This window comes from Lemur catta, chromosome 1, assembly GCF_020740605.2.
Source record: "Lemur catta isolate mLemCat1 chromosome 1, mLemCat1.pri, whole genome shotgun sequence".
Taxonomy (NCBI): domain Eukaryota; kingdom Metazoa; phylum Chordata; class Mammalia; order Primates; family Lemuridae; genus Lemur; species Lemur catta.
In genome coordinates this window covers 134,089,067-134,106,727 of record NC_059128.1, presented here as the reverse complement: position 1 = coordinate 134,106,727, position 17,661 = coordinate 134,089,067, and the positions used below count along the sequence as shown (strand labels likewise).

Genomic DNA, 17,661 nt, shown 5'->3' with positions numbered 1-17,661 from the left:
TTAACTTCTAGATTCACTGCAGTGTGATTTGAGAATATGGCGTATATAATTTTTACTTAAATTCATTAAGATTTTGTTATGAAAGACTTTTGTTAGTAATACAAATAACAAAAGTTACAACTTACGAGGTATATCCCAGAAACATCGTATCCCCTTTAAGCCTCTCAAGAATACGATATGATAGTGTCTTAGCTGAAAATACCTAGGATCAAAACCTCGACTAAGCTTCTAGACAATGCTTTCCTGGGATGTACAGTCCCAGGACAGCAAGAGTAAGGAACAGGGAAGTGAGGCAGGAAAGGAAAGAAAGCCACCAAGACAGCTGCTCAGTCACACAGGCTTTCTCCAGCCTCCAGGGACAGAAAGTAGAACCAGTGCACCCCAGAACACAGCAGTCCCCTCTTACCCGAGAGGGACACATTCTAAGACCCCAGAGGGTGCCTGAAACTTTCTGCAGACAGTACTGCACCCTCCATATACTATGTTGGTCCCTATACGTATGCACAAATGATTAAGTTTACCTTATAAATTAGCCACAGAGATTAATAACAGAATAATAATATACTATAATAAAAATTATGCAAATATGGTCTTTCTCTCTCTCTCCCAAAATATCTCATTGTACTGCATTCACCTCTTTTCAGACTGCAGCTGATGGTGGGTAACCAAAAGTGAAACCACAGACAAGGGGGGGAATACCATAGTCCCCTGGAGTGACGGAAAAGGATTTTCCTGTTGGATCTTTTTGTTCCATCTTCTCATTGTTAACATTTATCCCAACAGGTTATTAACAACCTCTGGTAGATTGTTTGCAAAAATGGTCACAATTTCTCCCATACCTGAGTCCGTGCCCTGATGCAACGTGACTTTGTAGTGTCTTCGTTCAACTCAAGGAGTTTATTTCTCCACCCCTTGAGGCTGGGTTTGACCATGTGATTTTCTTTGGCCAATGGGATATTAGCAAGTATGATACCCAGCAGAGACTTAATGTCAGCAGGGCTTGCCCTCTGTTGCTGCTGGGAACCTTCTGGTATGGCACCATGTAATGAGCCTGGGCTAATTTGCTAAGTAATGAGAGACACGTGCAGTTGTCCCAGCTATCATTGAGCCAACTGCCAGATATGTGGGGGAGCCCCCAACACACACCAGCCAGACTGTAACCAACAGATCAGTGAGTAATTAGATTCCATACCATCCAGCCCAGACCAGCATTGTCTGGCCGCCCACGGGATTGCGAGAAATAATAAGTGTTTGTTATTTAAAGGCATTAAGTTTTGGGGTGCATAGGAAAAGCCTCCTAAGGACTCTACCACATTTCCAGATTGGGTTGCTTGGCGCTTTGGAAAGCTGCTAAGGAAGCCAGACCCCATGGCTCATGTTTCAGTGTTTTCCTGGAGTCCAACAATGGTGGGAGGAGCTGTAGCTCCTGGGGCTTCACTCCAGGGTCACTGTAGCCCCTGCAGCTCCCGACACATGGGTGTGACAGGTGCCACACGGAAGCCCCACTGCAGAGCAGGTGGATGCAGGCAGGCTGCAGGCCAGGAGAGGAGGGGATGGGATCTCCATCAAGTAGGGACCAACGTCCAAGTTTGGAGGTGGGGCCCAGCAATACCAAGAAGTGACTAAATGGTATACATGGCTAATATTATTCTATGTAAATTAAGACCCTTAATTTGTAAGTAATGGAAACTAACATGAATTAGCTTAAGGGAAAAAAAGGCTAATTTGTTACAAGGATGAAGGAAGGCAGCTGGGCCTTAGAAATGGGTCAATGTTAGAAAATGAAAATCTACTCCTCAGTCCACTGCAGGGCCTTTTTACTGATCTCTGAACACACCACCCTTGTGCATGGTGGAAATCCAAACACAATGTCTGTGTGAGGGGGTGTGAATTCTCCAACCGCCAGCTCTCAGATGCCTCCGTGGTTAGCCAGTCACTACCACTGTGGGAAACTTAATTACTCTTGCAGAGAATTAACAACCAGCTGGGCCTTCTCGTCTCTTTTATTCTTCCATTTCTCCTTTAAGTTTTAGTTCTGACTTTTTATTTTATTTTATGATTTCTTTTGTAGAGACACGGGTCTCGCTATGTTGCTCAGGCTGATCTTGAACTCCTGGCCTCAAGCTACCCTCCTGCTTTGGCCTCCCAGAGTGCTGGGCTTACAGGTGTGAGCCACCTGGCCCAGCCTTTAGTTATTACTTTTATGCCCTGAGCCTTCTTCTTGATCCATGTAGGAGAGACGTGAAGCTAGCTGCACTTGAATATAACTTTCTATCACAGCTTTCTCTCCTACCACACACAAATGTCCCATTTATGCCACTTAAAATATTACACACTAGTACAAGAACTAAGGTTTTTATTATTGTATTAAGAATAGCACAGAACTAAAATTGGGAACGCAAAGCTTGCAAGAATCTGTAATGTATTTAATTTACTCTGTAATTGTTATTTTTATTAAGTTGTGCGTACTCATATTTTTTTTAAATCAAATAGTTCAACACAGTAATAAAAAACAGCTGTCCTCTACCACAACCCTCCCATTCAAGATTCACTCCTTCAACCCTTATGCTGGTATTGGCTTCCATATTTTTTACAAATGTGCTTGTCTTATTATTATAGTTATGTGTATTATGAAATAATGTTATGTGGATTATGAAATAATGTTATTAAGGAATATAAATTTATATTAATGTAAGTAGACAATATATTTATCAGAAATATTAAAATGCTTCTTGATTTTTACTTTTAGATATTATACATTGATTTTCTATTATAGAACATAAGAATTTAATTCTTGGCTGGGCGTGGTGGCTCACGCCTATAATTCTAGCACTCTGGGAGGCCGAGGCGGGAGGATCGCTTGAGGTCAGGAGTTTGAGACCAGCCTGAGCAAGAGCAAGACCCCGTCTCTACTAAAAATAGAAAGAAATTATATGGACAACTAAAAATCCATATAGAAAAAATTAGCCATGCATGGTGGCCCATGCCTGTAGTCCCAGCTACTTGGGAGACTGAAGCACAAGGATTTCTTGAGCCCAGGAGTTTGAGGTTGCAGTGAGCTAAGCTGATGCCATGGCACTCTAGCCCGGGCAACAGAGTGAGACTCTGTCTCAAAAAAGAAAAAAACAAAGAATTTAATTCTTTTACATCCCCCACACACATAAGTCTACACTTCCCCTTCCTCATCTTCCCAATATAATTATCTTTCTTTTTTTTTTTTGCTGAGTTGATATTCAGTACATACATTTTATGATTATCCAATTATCTTTCACAGCTGACTGACCACATTGAATGTATTTGGGTTATAGTTCCTTTTCTTGTGCAAATTTTTTGTTCTCCCAAAAATTAATAATTGTCTTCTTCCATTTGCTTGGTTTTCTATGTTCCTATTGCTGACCATAGAAACTACTCAACAGAAGCGTCACTGCCCTCTCATAGCGTCCACACTCATCAGGTGATCTCCGTCCTGCAGCCCCTATGGAAGCTGTCATCCTCCTGTCCCAGGCTGAATGGCTGTTCTACAAGCCTGCTGCGTAGCTGTCACCTGGAGCTTCCTTCCAACACCATTATGGGAAGTCCCTTGGTCTCCTGCATGAGATAGATCCCCTGTGTCCTGGATCCCACGTCTTTTGTTTGTTTGTTTGAGACAAGAGTCTCACTCTGTTGCCTTGAGTAGAGTGCCATTGAGTCAGCCTAGCTCACTGCAACATCAAACTCCTGGGCTCAAGTGATCCTCTTGCCTCAGCCTCCCAAGTAGCTGTGACTACAGGGGCACACCACGACACCCAATAGAGACAGGGTCTCGCTCTTGCTCAGGCTGATCTCGAACTCCTGAGCTCAAGCAATCCTCCTGCCCCTGCCTCCCAGAGTGCTAGGATTACAGGCGTGTGCCACCAAGCCCAGCCTGGATCCCATGTCTTACTTTTTCTTGGTTTAAACCCTTCTGTAGGTAGAACTTCTTACGGTAGATTTTTCAGAAAGGTTGAGGAGATGGTAAATTTTTTGAGCCTCGAATGTATAAAACGTGCTTATTCTGTCCTCCCTCTTAATAATGTGTGTGGTGTAGTAAACACATTATTTTTGGTGCCATCCCAAGTCTTTAGATCACCTTTCCTTTGGTAAATTTCCCACCTCTTGAGTCTCCTCACTTTTCCAAGGTAGAACAAGAACGTGCTGTCTTGCAGCTGAGGCAGGGCGGGAAGGAGAGGAAGCTACGAAACCTACACTCTTCCAGTGACACCTACCTGTACAAGACCTCAGAAGTAGGCAATGTGAGAAAGCAGCTGTTTGCAGAATCCATCTTTTGTGTGAATGACAGACATAGCACCATCTGCTCTGGAAGGAAGGATGGCGGCAGGTGTGAGCTTCTTCACCATTGCAGCCAGGTACGGTGCCTGCTCCAGGTGTGGTAGTGGAGATGTTTGCACCAGTGCTGCCCCCACAGTGGTCTTGGGTGTAGATCCCCGCAATGTGGCACATGAGCCTGCCTTCTCTGGCTTACCAGAAAAGTCCATGAACGACCTGAGCAATCTGAGAGCAACACATTTCTTACCTGCTTAAACTAACCATACGGATTCTGCTGTTTGCAATTAAGAATAGTAGGGGGCCGGGCATGGTGGTTCATGACTGTAATCCTAGCACTCTGGGAGGCTGAGGCGGGAGGATCTCTCGAGGTCAGGAGTTTGAGGCCAGCCTGAGCAAGAGTGAGACCCAGTCTCTACTAAAAATAGAAAGAAATGATTTGGACAGCTAAAAATATATATAGAAAAAAATTAGCTGGGCATGGTGGCGCATGCCTGTAGTCCCAGCTACTCAGGAGGCTGAGGCAGTAGGATTGCTTAAGCCCAGGAGTTTGAGGTTGCTGTGAGCTAGGCTGACACCACGGCACTCACTCTAGCCTGGGCAACAGAGCGAGACTCTGTCTCAAAAAAAAAAAAAAAAAAAAAAGAATACTAGGGGATATAGCTGGACATAGAATTATAGGTTGGAAATCATTTTTCCTCAGAATTTGCAAAGCATTGTTCCATGATCTTCTGGCTATGATGTTTCTGTTGAGAAGTCTGGTGCTGTGCATTTTCTTAAGGTCCTGGATATGACGTATTTCTCCTCTCTGAAGGCTTTGAAACTTTTTTTGTATCCCTAGTACTCTGAAATTTCTAGTCAAACATGTGGGTCCTTTTGCATTTGTTGGGCAGCCACGTCGGAGTGTGCAGTTGAATGCATCATCCCTCTAGGGGGCGCTATTCCCATCTTAGCCCATAGACAGGACTTGGGTGTCTGTCCAAGAAGGCCCTGTGGACACCCTGAGGGACTTTACAATCTGAAAACAACGGCCACTCAGTTCTGGGACATCTGTTGCCTAATCTTTCCTCACAACCAATATCTTTGTGCTGCCTCTGGAACGCATTAGTACAATATTGGACTTCCTAGATCAATCTCTTCATTTTCTTATTTTGTCTCTATTTTCCATTGCATGTTCCTCGTTCCACTTTCTGAGAGATTTCCTCCACTTTATCTTCCAGCCTGCTGCTGAATATTTAACTTCAGCTATGCTATTTTGACAGAACTCTGTTTTAAAAATAGCATTCTGTTCTGCAGAATCCAAGATCTCTCATCTGTCTGAAGATGTCAATTAGAAGTTTATTTACTTTTTTCTTTCACTTAGGTTTCCTTCCACTCACTGCATTCTTTGTTTCCTCCCTCTTTTCCCTTCCACTTGCTCTTTCTGTTTCTTTTTCAGATGTTTTCGTCCCTCTTTTGTTGTACAGATGATGTAAATGCCTCATGATCCATGGCACTGACACGTTAGAGGGAGGCACTAAAAAGCTGATTGTGATCTGTGTGCTGGGCAGCTTCTCGAATTGGTGGCTTTATTCTAAATGACCTGGCATGGCTGTTTTCCTGAGGATCCCAACAGAAAGTCTCTGTGGGTCTTTTCCCTTGGTCTGACCTATTTCCCCAGAAACAAATCTGCCCAAGGCAGGGGAGTAAGCCTGGCAGCAGCATTCTCAGGCCCAAGAGGGAAGAGGGGCTGGGGCAGGGGGCCTCACCTTCCAACCTGAAGCCTTGTCCCTTGATGCCCAGTGTGGCAGAGCCAAGGGAGACCCCTTCACCCTCTGAAGGGTGACTGGAAAATCAGCTCACAAAAGGCAGATGAATTGGAGAAAAGGCATACAAATTTATTTAATGTGTATACACGGAGAGAACCCACAGGGTGATTATCTATGTAAGGTTTTTTGGAGTGGCCGGTGCCAGAGAAAGAAAGACGAGCACAGTTGAAAGGGATAAGTAAAGAAGCTTTATTGGGGTGCTCCTGGGTGGGGGTAATGGGTCCCAAAAGAGGGGCCCGGGTGAGCCTCATGGTCCCATGAGTGGAACCAGAGAAGCCGCTGCCCAGAAGTCTGGGTGGGTTTATATACATTTTTAGGGCTGCGGGATGGGAGTTTCTCTGGAGGGAAGGTTTGGTGGGAAGAGTGAGGAATTTCTTTGTTTCAGCTTTAGGGCAGGTATCAAGGAATAGGAGGGGCTTCTTCTTTTTCCATTAGGGAGGGGAGGGGTGTCCGCCACTAGCCTTACAATCTACACCCCCACTCCCACAAAGGGGTTCAGAAGCTTCTATACCATCCTGGCAAAACAGGTCATGGGAGAGGACAGGGGAGGAACTCCGCTGAGAGGCAGTCAAAAACTACCAGGAAGAATGCATGGATCTGGGGACAGAGGTTAACTTATAAATAGTTATCTTTGACAGACAGGGGATGTACCTTCACAATAAACATAAAACAAGAAGTGTCAAAGTGAAATGTCAGAGATATCAACTGTCACACTTAGTACTTAAGGAAATCGGACATTTCATACTTAATAACTGTAATATGTTGATTTTGAGCTGAAAGAAATTGAAAACTAGCCAGTGCAGGAAACGCTCATTACCTCCCCCTCAACTGCATAAAATAAAGTATAAATTTCCCCTTTAGTAAAGGGAATTTGCATTTATACAGGTAACCATACCAGGAAGAGAGCTACTCTGAGCTGACTTTTATCACCTGGGAGGCTTTTTTCCTCCCCTCCCTTTCCCATAATTTGTCTTCCCCAACCTGAAAAGCCCCAAATCCCTATGCCTTTCAGGAATAGCTCAGGATGATTTATAAATCTCAATCTCCTGGCCACTACCTTGAGTCTCATATTTTTGTGGGACTCCCACACATATGTATGTCTTTAAAATTGTTTTTCCTTTGTCCATCTGTTTAACGTCATTTTAATTCATAGACCAGCCAAAGAACCTATAATGGTAGAAGAAAGCATTTTTTCCTCTCCTTTGGGAAACAATACATGGCAAAGTAGCACGTGCAAAAGCCAGAGGAAAGGAAAAGTTATTTTCTCCGATTAATATACAGCAATAGTCCTCAAAGTGTGGCCCTGGGACAAGCGGCATCAGCATCACCTGGAAACTTGTTAGAAATGAAAATTCTAGAGCCCCACCCCAGACCTAGTGTATCAGACACTCTCGGGGTAGGTTCCTGCAATTTGTTCTTTAACAAGCAGTTCCGGTGATTCTAACACCTGCTAAAAGTTTGTGGACCACTGCTATAGAGGCAAGGAAATGGACTCTGTCATTCCAGGTTGCCATGTAGGAACCACCCTCCTAGTTACTAGATATGTATGTCTCCTATGCTAGGACAAGGTCAAGGCCAACATTTAGATAAAAGCATAGACCTGTGGAGAGGAGGACCAGAGAAGAGATAGACTTGGTCCTGAGACAGAGCAGGGACCCCTCTTAAGGGATCGGGGGCGGGGAGGGGGGGCAAGCATGGAAATAAAGAAAAAGTCTTGAGTCCATTTGAGGGAAATCCCAGGCACCTAGCTAGCCTCGCTAGCCTTGAAAACTAAATAGGGGCCAGGCGTGGTGGCTCATGCCTATAATCCTAGCACTCTGGGAGGCTGGGGCAGGAGGATCCCTTCAGCTCAGGAGTTCGAGACCAGCGTGAGCAAGAGTGAGACCCCCATCTCTACTAAAAATTAAAAAATTAGCCAGGTGTCATGGTGCACACCTGTAGGCCCAGCTATTCAGGAGGCTGAGGCAGGAGGATTGCTTGAGCCCAGGAGCTTGAGGCTGCAATGAGCTATGATGATGCCACTGCACTCTACCCAGGGCAACAGAGTGAGACTCTGTCTCAAGAAAAGAAGAAAAAAAAGTAAATAGACAACCTGATGAGCATAAAGAGAGTAATGACAATAGTCCTTCAAGCAGAGTCAGGAGGTGTTTTAGTCCCTTGTGGAAACTAAAAGATGGCGTCATAACATCTGTTCTTGAGTGGCTTTTCAGAAACCCCACCAGACAGAAAATGCAGATAAGAGGAAACTGCGGAATTGAACACTGACTACTGTTCTTTCTTCTAAATTTCTCCACGAGGGGCCTGGAAGGGGTCACACCCACCTTAACCAATTGCTAATCAAAGAATCTGTGACCCAGAAGCACTTGCTTCAAGATATCCCACCTTTTGGAGCCAAACCAATGTATAACCTCCATGTATTGATTTACGATTTCGCTGGCAACTTCTGCTTTCCTGAAATGCACCCCTGCCTTTAAAGACCCTGGCTTGTAAGCCACAGGGCAGTTCCAGTCTTCAGTGTTAGCTGCTCATTCTCCTTGCATGGTGCCATGAAATAAAAATGCCTCTGTCTCCTGTTGCAACTCTCAGCTTCAGGGTCTGGCCTTGCTGCACCAGGCGAGCAGATACTAACCGAGTCCAGTTTGGTTCAGTAACAGCACACGGAAGACCTAATTCCAAACCCTGAGGACTTGGCTCCTGTAGCTTTCTCTTTGACTCTGTGAGCTCTGCCAGGATTCCACCCAGCAACATGGATCAGATCCTCGCTCCTTTTTTTGTTTCTCCAAAGCCAGTTTGAATCAAGTTTCTGGCTTTGCAATCCCAAGACTCCAGAATAATTCCCCACTCTTCCTCTTTAAGAAGCAGAGTGAGCCAGGTGGTGCAGGTAATCCCAGCTACTTGGGAGACTGAGGTAGAAGGATTGCTTGAGCCTAGGCATTCGAGACCATCCAGAGCAACACAGTGAGACCCCCATCTCAAAAAAAGAAAAAAAGCAGCAAAGTGAAGTCTGTAACAGAGGGAATGGCCTGAAAAAGGGTAAAAATGCTTTGCAGCTGTCTCTTTAAAACCTCCCCACTCTTTTTGAGAATGAAAACCTGCCTCCCAGCCTCAGGCCAGTTGTTGGGAGGGGCAGAGGAGTGTCCTGTGTTCTTTGTGACACAGGAGATGGCTCTAGAGACCTGCCCAGGTGAGGTTAGGCTGGAGGTCAGGAGATCATCTTCCGAGGAGATGGGATGGATCAGAATCATCAACTGTAGTTAAACAGTCATAGCCTGAAGCTGAAAACCGTCTCTTTAAAACCTCTGTATTTCTGCGTATGGATGGGAAAATTGGACAGGAGTCTGCCATTTTCCTCATTTGCTGGCAACATTTTTTTTTTTGAGACAGAGTCTCGCTCTGTTGCCCAGGCTAGAGTGCCGTGGCGTCAGCCTAGCTCACAGCAACCTCAAACTCCTGGGCTCAAGCGATCCTCCTGCCTCAGCCTCCCAAGTAGCTGGGACTACAGACATGCGCCACCATGGCCGGCTAATTTTTTCTATATAGATTTTTAGTTGTCCAGATCATTTCTTTCTATTTTTAGTAGAGACAGGGTCTCCCTCTTATTCAGGCCAGTCTCGAACTCCTGACCTTGAGGGATCCTCCCACCTCGGCCTCCCAGAGTGCTAGGATTACAGGCGTGAGCCACCACGCCCAGCCAGCTGGCAGCTTAATAAACCTCCCTTTCCTTCTCAAACCACTTGTCCTTGTTTTTTCTGATGCGGCCTCAGGGATGAGTGCCAACATTCAGTAACAAGCTAACCTTCCCATTACGATCATCTGATCACCTACAGTAGCAAAAGAGTGGTGGCAAAGGACAGTGATTAGGGCCTGGCGACTGGCCGTTCCCCGAAAGGCTTTCCAGTTCTATATGCACAAACACGAACATATTTACTCATACGAGAATCAAATAAATATACTTTGTCTTGGTACTTTAGGTTTGGTGAATACATCTATGTTCATGCTATTCATAATACTGATGATTTTATTAATTTTTATTATGCTCCTTATTCTTCATCTTATTGCTCCTAATCTTTCAAAATTTAACAGAGCATTTGCTCACTTCCTGCAATTCACAAGATCTTCCTCTAGTTCAAGGATTCGGAAACCTACTGGTCATCAAAATCACCTCGGATTCAAAAATATACTGCTTAAGACTATACTTTCAGGGATCATTTCTATAGTTCGTTACTAGAGAAGTTTCTCTGAACGTGTGGAAAAGATAAATATGTAAATGAAAAATAAAGAAAAAAAAAACAAAATATAATGCCGTGCCTCACTCCAGACCTGCTAAATATCAAGGGGCTATTTTCTGCACCCACATAGACACCCATGCCCTGGTGAAATCAATGCTATGTGGCTTTTCATTGCCCTGAAAATAATGTCTTCTTAATGCCAAGAATTTTATCACATGCTTTCTTTTAACAGTGAAATCTGAAACATGCATATTTATTTTTCCTAAGAGTAATATAGAGATCAGAATATGTCTCCCCAAATCCTCTTGGACATAAAGGTTATTTTAAGCTGATTATTTTGAGAAACAGCAACCACAGAAACTGAGGACAGAGTCTAAGTTTCCCTTTCGTAAGGGGAATTAACATTTATAAAGGAAATCTCCATTTGTAAAAGTGTCTTCCTCTCTGTACCAGGAAGTACGATTCTGAATCACAAGAGGCTCTTATCAATGGAGAAGGCACAGACTTGAATCTGCCTAACAAATCTTCCCTTGTTTACCATACTTTTCCTGGTCATCCTGCCATAAGTTTGACGCCCCTGCCCAGAAGCCCCAAATCCCTTTTTCCTTTGTTGGTATAGTGAACTAAAATAAAATCTTAAGGGTCTCCCCAAACTAGCTGTCTAAATGGACCCCCTCTTGGCCAAGGGGATGCCCTAAAACAGATTTTCTGGCCATGGGAAGGGAGACATGCCTCACCATGCCCCCCTCCCTTCTTGGAGACATCGTTTGTAACTCACTAACAAGCCTAAGGCTATGCAAGACAAACCTGCAGCTCCTCAATTTACACAACAAATACATGGCTGGGTAGCTTATCTCTGCTTAACAGACTTCCTTATCTTCACTTAAAACATTCCAAGCCTTTAGACAAAGCTTCATTTCTTTCACCAATTACAGGTCAAAGAGTCTTGGCCAGTGAGGAGGCTCATGCCTGTAATCCTAGCACTCTGGGAGGCCAAGGCAGGAGGATTGCTTGAGTTTGAGACCAGCCTCAGCAAGAGTGAGACCACCCCGCCGCACCCCCTCCTTTACTAAAAATAGAAAAATTAGCCAGGCATCGGGGTGTGTGTGTGTAGTCCCAGCTGCTTGGAAGGCTGAGGCAGGAGGATCACTTGAGCCAAGGAGTTTGCGGTTGCTGTGAGCTAGGCTGATGCCATGGCACTCTACTCAAGGAAACAGAGAGACTCTGTCTCAAAAGCAAACAAACAAAAAAGCCAAAGAGTGTTTAAACTCACCTATAACCTGTAAGACCTCCCCCGAGGATGTCCCACCTTTTCGGGCCAAACCAATGTACACCTTCCATGTACTGATTTCTGACTTTACCTGTAGTTCCTGTCTCCCTGAAATGTGTAAAACCAAACTAACCCAACCACTGCGAGGGCACTTGCTCAAGGATTCTTGGGTGTGGCTCTCGGCCATGGTCCTCAAATTTGGCTCAGAATAAACCTCTTTAAATTATTTTACAGAGTTTGGCTTCTTTTCCATTGACAGTATTGTTAAAAGGAAACTTTAGACAAACTAAATTTAACAGACTTTAATTGAGCAAAGAATGATTCCTGAGTGGGGTAGCCCCTAGAACCCAGAACAGGTTCAGAAAGGCTATGCCATTACACGTGGTCAAATGACATTTATGCACAGTGTGAACTAAAATAAAATCTTAAGGCTCACCCCCTCCACTGGCTGACTAAATGGACCCCCTCGTGGCCAAAGGAATATCCTAAAACTAAATTGCCTGCCAGGAAGAAGGAGGTCAGACATGTGTCATCATGCCCCCCTCCCTTCTTGGGAACACCCTTTGTAACCCATTAACAGGCCTAACAGTATGCAAGACAAACCTACAGGTCCTCAATTTACACAACAAATATGTGACTTATCTCTGATAAACAGTTCCTATGTTAAAACATTCCAAGCCTTTAGACAAAGCTTCATATTTTTAACCAATTACAAGCCAAAGAATCTTTAAACCCACCTATAACCTGTAAGCCCCCCGCCCCCTTCGAGATGACCCACCTTTTTGGGCCAAACCAATGTATGAGTCCCATGTATTGATTCATGACTTTACCTGTAACCCGTCTCCCTGAAATGTATAAAACCAAACTGTGTCCCAGCCACACCAAGTCCACTTGCTCAAGGCATCTTGGGTGTGGCTCCGGGTCATGGTCTTCAAATTTGCCTCAGAATAAATCTCTTTAAAATTATTTTACAGAGTTTGACTTTTTTTCCATTGACAACAGAAAGTGGGAAATGAGGCACATAAACAGCTCCACTGGTTACAACTCAGTGTTTGCCTTTTGCAACCCTGGAGTGAACAGTTGGCCGCCTGTGATTGGCTGAGACTCAGCTATTTGTTACAAAAGCATATTCCTAAATTAGGTTTTCAGTTTGTACGCACACTGAGTTAGATGCAGTCCGTTACATAGGACTGGCATGGAGGCTTCTAAAGCCCAAATTTAATTTAACTCCAATCTAACAATTGATACTGAAAAAAAAAATCTTAAGTCAGAGTAAGCGTGAAATAGAAATTCAGGATTAAACCTAAAGGCAAACCCATAAGACAGGTTAAATGCATATAAACTAGTTAGTCTTGTGATTCTAAAGATAATTAATTACTGAAGTAGCTAACATTTACCGAGTGCTAAATCAGTGTTTGAGAGATATACATTGTGTTATTTCTAATTCAATCTGTACAACCCTCTGAAATGGATACAATAACTATTTCCATTACACAAACGATGAAGCTGGGTTAACAAGATTAACTAATTTACCTAAGGTCATGCTTGTAGTAAGTGCTTCAGCCACAATTTGAACCCCAGCCAACTTGACTCCAAAGACCTCCTTCATGGGCAAAGTAATTTGTGAGCAAGATATGATTATTACATCGTCCAATTATTAAGTGTCTATTACCATATAGCCTGCTCGTTTACATAGTACGTACTGTTCTCCAGTTGGTCGATGTTTGTTGAATATTTACTTCCTACTTTCACAAAGTGTTTTCCTGTGTTTTCCTTAACTACTCAGCATATTGGTGTGGCTGGCCCAAGGCACCTTCCCATCTAGATAAAATCAGACACAAGCTGAGTAATGTATTTTTCTTGGGTTTCTTCTTCTCTAGGCTTCATACAGACCGCTGCCCTTGTCTTGTGACAACACATTGCTGCAGTAGTATTATATCTGGGTCAGTTACAACTTTCTCTACATTAATTGTTTTTGATTGACACCTGCTAGGGACGTGCTTCTAGGACAGCTGTCCTGACTACCCCGGGAGGCCCCCTTCTCTTCACCAAGAACATTAGTGGCCATTTGGGTATGTGGGGGGTATCTTTACCCTTGCCTGCTCTCAGCCCATTTCTGATTCTTACTGACTTTAATTTCAGAGGATTGACCCTATCCCTAAATCCTAAATATAATATAAAATAAATACAGAAAGACAAAAGAATAAAACCAGCAATATCCTAAAGAAGTGAAATCTGTAAAAACCTAAAAAGGGACAGCTGGGCATGGTGGCATCTCAGCTACCCAAGAGGCCAAGTCGGGAGGATAACTTGAGCCCAAGAGTTCAAGACCAGCCTGGGCAACATAGCAAGACCCCTCTCTCAAAAAAAAAAAAAAAAAACCCTAAAAATAAAAAACTTTATGTGTTGTTCTTTCCAAAGAAAACCAGGGCTTGTGTTGAAGGCCACATTTTCAAGATATTTCTAATACGCTAGTGAATGATTAAGAATGGGAAGGAAATAGAAAAATAGCAGCCTTATCTAAACATAGAAGGCTTTGTATTTGTATACACTTGTTGAGGAGTTGATAAGAAACCCTAAATGATGGCCAATTCTAGTTAATTCTACTTTTATATCTTTGTCATGTAAAACAAGTTAATGTGCATTTTATTTACTTTATTCCCAGATAATTCAATTTTTTTATTTTTAAATTTTGCCTACTGTTGCTATCTCTGAAGAATATTTTTTTTCTTAAAGATATTTTAACTCTTGGCGGGGTGAGGTGGCTCACACCTGTGATCCTAGCACTCTGGGAGGCCGAGGTGGGAGGATCGCTTGAGGTCAGGAGTTCGAGACCAGCCTGAGCAAGAGTGAGACCCTGTCTCTACTAAAAATAGAAAAATTAGCCAGGCGTGGTGGTGTGTGCCTATAGTCCCAACTATGCAGGAGAATCACTTGAGCCCAGAGTTTGAGGTTGCTCTGAGCTAGGCTGACATGACACTCTGGCCCATGTGACAGAGAGAGACTCAGTCTCAAAAAAAAAAGAAAAAAAAAGATATTTTAAATCTAAGTCATTGTAATAAATAAAGATTTGGTAAAGACTGCTATTTTTCTGCCACAATACATTTACCCTTCTTGTTGGGAACAGTGGGGATAATATCCCGGTTGCATGTGCTATGTGACTTGTTCTGGCCCGTGAGGTCAGAGCAGTAGTAAAGGTGCCACCGCAGGGTGTGCGCGCTCTTCTTCCTCTCATCAGCTACAATCAGGATGTGGCGGGGCGCAGCTTAAATCATGACAGTCCCTGGGGAGCAGAGCTACCCTGCCAACTGGACTGCTCCCTCTGGAACTATAAAGTGTGAGAGAAATACAGTTTTTGCTGTAAGCTTGTCCTAACTAATACAATTGTACTGTATATTCCCATAAGGTTAAGCTGCCTTTGAAATCAGCAAAGCCATCTCTTTGCAAATTGCCACATCCTGAGTAGTACTGGCTTCTGCCAACAGCCACTATCAAGAAAATGAACAGGTAATGAAAAATCAGAGAACTACTTTATATTAAAAAGTTTAACATACACCTTAAATCTCTCTCTTCTTTGGCCTAGAATTGTGTCCAAGCAATTACTGAAGGTTTGTGTTTGAGGCATCTACTGTTTATTGAGACAGGAACACTGTTTAGAGTTAGAGTAAAAGATGTAATTGTTTACCCCCCCATGGGTCTAGTGCCTTTCAGGAAGAATAGCACAGGCAGTGAAGTGACAGCTAACTAAGAATTTCCAGACTGTAGTGTTCCACTTAACTGTGGCATTTCCTTCTTACTTTCATTCCTATTACATCACCAGCATAGCTCATATTTCACAGTAAGAAACAAAAAGTGTGAATGTTTCCTGTTTGTCATTAGAACTGAGAGGCTTGAGTTTATTTTACAAATTGGCTGCACAGGTATTACATGACATATTGGTATAAATTCCCTTTACAATTACCTATTTTGCACACCACCTTTTTGTACCTAGAAATACAACCACATTGTCCATCCCTAAAATATTCAAACAGAGAACCTCTAATCGAAGTGGAACACTTGTGTAGACTCAGTCTTTAGTTCTAGCACACATCACGGGGGCTACATCTCCACACATTGCCAATCTACTTGGCATCGTCACTTGGTACAGTCATTCCACTTCAAAGGATAAAATGCCCTGTGTGTGTAGTGTCTTTGCTACTTTCCCTGCTTTAAAATATAAAATGCACTTACCCCCATTGGAATGGATTCATTCTTTCCTTTTTTCAAATTGTCATTGTCTAGGTAGGTTCTACTCGTCAGCATGTCAATGTAGGGTACCTACTGAATCTATTCAACTCTTCTAATCAACACGAGAAAAAAATATTTGACTCTCATGAAAAAAGAAGTCCAGGATGAGGAAGACTAACTTACCCACACAGATGTAATACAAACACAGTTAAAAAGTATTAAGGAAAGGAAATTCAAAAGACAGTTGTCATATTTGTAATGGACCTGTCTATGCACACTGATTTAGAGTCATCAATGAAGACATAGTACTTGAATTGCCTTATAATTGCCACAGCTTAGTGGACCAGAAAACTAAATACAAAAATGTGTAAATAAAAGGAAGACAATGGTGGGGACTTACTATGAAGGATTACATATGGCAGAGAGGAAGCAAAGTTTTACCCAGGCAATGACAAATCGGCTACAATTCTGAGGATTACTACCAACCCCAAGTTTGTTTGTTTTGAAAATATGCCACTGCATACATTCAGAGATCCCTTAACCAGACAGATCCAGGATACTCCTAAAGAATGCGAAAAAGAAGACAAAGAAGACAGCAGTAAAGCTCTGTGGTTGACCAAAACCTAAAGGTTAAGCACACTCCTCACAGCAGAGCATCCCAGTTCTGAATTTGAAACCCATTTCTTGTTATTGAAGAGTTAGTTCTAACAAGCATGGTCGCTGGTGTCTCTGAACATAGGAAATCATAGTACTTAGGGGAATTAAGATTGGAAGGTGACAATGGTGGGGCGAGCAATCAGAGCGTAAGGAAGTAGACAGAAAAGTATAAAACACAAAGATAAAAGTCCCAGCACTCAGATACCTTAAAGCACAAATGAACTATCTATCACCCCTCAGCAATCTGCCCAGGCTTCCCCCATGCCATGCAACATAGCCATGCCATCATCAGAGCCCTGTGGTACTAAAGAAAGATTAAACTATATTCAGCTATTTTAGAAAGACAAATAAGTATACCATAAATTATTTCTTAAAGAATTCCACCAAAGCAGTTCTTTGGCTTGCTTTATATTTTACACATAAATGGATTGTTCAATTATTTGGAAAATTCAATTGTGAGAAACAAGGCTAGATAAGGTTTTTTTTTTTGTTATTTTTGAGACAGAGTCTCACTTCTGTTTGCCCAGGCTAGAGTGCTGTGGCGTCAGCCTAGTTCACAGCAACCTCAAACTCCTGGGCTGAAGTGATCCTCCTGCTTCAGCCTCCCGAGTACCTGGGACTACAGGCATGTGCCACCATGCCCAGCTACTTTTTTCTATATATTTTTTAGCTGTCCAGATTATTTCTATTTTTTAGTAGAAACGGGGTCTCACTCTCCCTCAGGCTGGTCTCAAACTCCTGACCTTGAGCAATCCACCCGCCTCGGCCTCCCAGAGTGCTAGGATTACAGGCGTGAGCCACTGCGCCCAGCCTAGATAAGGTTTTACTAAGAATAACCTGATGACAATGAACGATCTCTCTGACTTTTACTCACGAAATAATCGTCACTGACCTAATTTATAGCAGGAGGAAATACACTTTTTTCCCCCTAGTCGATCTGTTCTGAGTCACACAATTGTCCTGGCTCCGCTGCCCAATGGCACAAGCATGCACTATGGAACACAACAGACCTAAAGCATGCTTGCAATCCGTTCCACTTCCCTTCTCAACTCAGGCTATGGAAAGAAAAGAGCAACACTAGGAATTGCTATAACTGGACTTGGGATGGCAGTAACCCACAAAGCAAACCAGAGCGAGTTCCTTTGGACAAGGCAACTCTTTCAAAATC

At 43.1% G+C, this 17,661-nt stretch overlaps 1 pseudogene; it reads left to right on the top strand.

The window, feature by feature from the left end:
• Window positions 1-10,296: 10,296 nt before the first annotated feature.
• LOC123631027 lies at window positions 10,297-10,389 on the top strand (annotated as a pseudogene).
• Window positions 10,390-17,661: the final 7,272 nt, after the last annotated feature.